Genomic DNA, 2,851 nt, shown 5'->3' on the forward strand with positions numbered 1-2,851 from the left:
CTTCTGTGTGTGTGTCACTCTTCAAGTGTCCTCAGCTCTTAAACCTTCCGTGTCCCTCCCCCCTGCAACTGGGTGGGCTAGCAATCTCCACCCCTCAGCATCCCTGCAAGATTTATATCCAATATCTAATAAATGGGATAACTTCTCTCAGGGTAATCGGATCAGCACACGGGCGGTACCAGCGCACGAGGTTTGTTCTGCCGGTCACCCAGGGACCAAACCCGGACCCATTCGGTCACTGTGGGAGGCTGATCTCCATATCTCAGGTTTCAGAACTCCCACGGACCCGGGAGTTGCACTGTCAGATGCGCAATTTCTTGAAGGCGAGGGGGATATTTTTATGAGCCTGTACCTCGGACGATGCGTCCATAATTCATGATTCCATGTTGGAGACGGTTCGTCTGGGAGGCCACAATGGACGTGTATCCTGTGGCCACTTGACATGAATGCTCTAATTGAGCCCCCAAGCACTTCCAAGCCCCCTGCTGGTGTGGCTTCCTCATTGAGCTTTGAAGTACCTTCTGCCTGCTACACTGAGCTCAGCCCATTACCATACTAAAAGGAACTTTATTCATGAGTAAAGGTGGGGGCCAGGAGCACTCGTCCCTGCAGATGTGTGACCAGGTGGATTAATAGGGGACAAAATGGAGTCAGGCCAATCTCTGTTATTATGCCCGTTTTCAAAGATGGCGGCTGCACCCTCATCACACTTGGCATTTGACCAAAGAACATTGGACTATCTTACCTTACAGCTTGTCTGTGAGTAGTGACTAGTGTCACAATACATAGGAGTTCTGTATATAGTATATAGTTTACAGTGCACAGGTAATGCAGTAATCAATGGTAATATTATACAAAGGTGCTATATAGTGTATAGTGTGCATGTACATGTAATATAGTGACTTACTAGTGACGTTGGTAGTTGAAATTATTGATCTTCTCTTTTCCTCTTTATTCGGCATACACCACTATCACTTCTTCCTACCATGAATCGACTGCATCGACTGCAGAAAATGACAGTCAACTATAACTGATCGCTAGAATACATCCCCTAGAATAGTCCCATATCACGCTCGGATTATCCCCACCCCTGAAACAATCTTCACTGATGACTATCCATTTCAGGGAGGGAGCAGGGGCAGCAGCCTCTGTCCCCTGATGGCACTTTGTTTGAGTATCCCAGCATACACTGTCATTCTCAAATTAAGCGTCATCAAAAAGGAAGTAGTATAAAAAAAAAATAAGAAAAGCAGTTAGATAGTGTAGTTAGGGAAGGATAGGGAATTTTTATTTGAAGTATATTAGAAAAGTGTTTAGATTATGGCACTAAATAGGTAGGGATTTAGGAGGAGGAGAGTTAGTTTGCACTTCAGACCACCTCTTTAAGTTCTGTAGCTGTTTTCTCCTGCATATCTCAGGCTTCTCCAAGTCACCATCCATTGTTAGGTCTCTGGATTCTGTATTGTATTGCTGAAGTTTTCTTTCCAGGCAATCTGTTTATTTGGGCGATTTGTCTAACATGTTTCTGTCATCTGTTTTCTTGCACCTTGGTTACCTTTTCTGTGGGTTGACCCTGAAGTTTTCGCACTGCTTCATTAACCCATTCCCGCCGCGGCCCTTTTTCGTTTTTGTTTTTCGCTCCCCTCCGTCCCAGAGCCATAACTTTTTTATTTTTCCATTAATATGGTCATATGAGGGCTTATTTTTTGCGGGACGAGTTGTACTTTTGAACGACACCATTGGTTTTACCATGTCTTGTACTAGAAAACAGGAAAACAATTCCAAGTGCGGTGAAATTGCAAAAAAAGTGCAATCCCACACTTGTTTTTTGTTTGGCTTTTTTGCTAGCTTCACTAAATGCTAAAACTGACCTGATATTATGATTCTCCAGGTCATTACGAGTCCATAGACACCTAACACGTCTAGATTATACACCCCCCTTTTGCCCCATCCAAAATAAAACAATAAAAAAATGAAACCTACACATATTTGGCGTTCAGAATCACCCGATCTATCAATAAAAAAAGTATTAACTGATCGCTAAACAGCGTAGCGGAAAAAAAAAAAAGTTTTTTTGGTAGCCGCGACATTGCATAAAAATGCAATAACGTGCGGTCAAAAGAATGTATCTGCCCCAAAATGGTATCATTAAAAATGTCAGCTCGGCATGCAAAAAATAAGCCCTCACCCAACCCAAGATCACTTGGACGCTACGGGTATCAGAATATTGAGCAATTTTTTTTACTTTTTTTTTTATCAAAGTTTGGACATTTTTTTACCACTTAGATAAAAAAGAACCTAGACATGTTTGTGTACGAACTCGTAATGACCTGGAGAATAATAATGGCAGGTCAGTTTTAGCATTTAGTGAACCTAGCAAAAAAGCCTAACAAGAAACAAGTGTGGAATTGCACTTTTTTTGCAATTTCACCGCACTTGGAATTTTTTTCCCATTTTCTAGTACACGATATGCTAAAACCAATGATATCGTTCAAAAGTAGAACTCGTCCCACAAAAAAAAAGCCCTCACATAGTCATATTGACGGAAAAATAAAAATGTTATGGTTCTGGGAAGGAGGGGAGCAAAAAACTAAAACGCAAAATCGAAAAAAGCTGGGGTCATGAAGGGGTTAAACGGATTGCATTCATCAGAGTTATACACTCGTGTGAACGAGCCCTATCAATAGCAGTAGAATCACGTTGTTATGTATTTCTGCCCTTTGGAAGGCGACAACACAGATGGCAGACTGGCTTCAGGAACCTACAGTACTTCAGGAGACGCATCCTTTCCCTGGCAGACTGCAGCACTTTAAGCAAAAAATTGTTGAAACACCCAGTGGTTCTGACCATG

The sequence above is a fragment of the Ranitomeya variabilis genome, chromosome 7 (genome assembly GCF_051348905.1).
Source record: "Ranitomeya variabilis isolate aRanVar5 chromosome 7, aRanVar5.hap1, whole genome shotgun sequence".
Taxonomy (NCBI): domain Eukaryota; kingdom Metazoa; phylum Chordata; class Amphibia; order Anura; family Dendrobatidae; genus Ranitomeya; species Ranitomeya variabilis.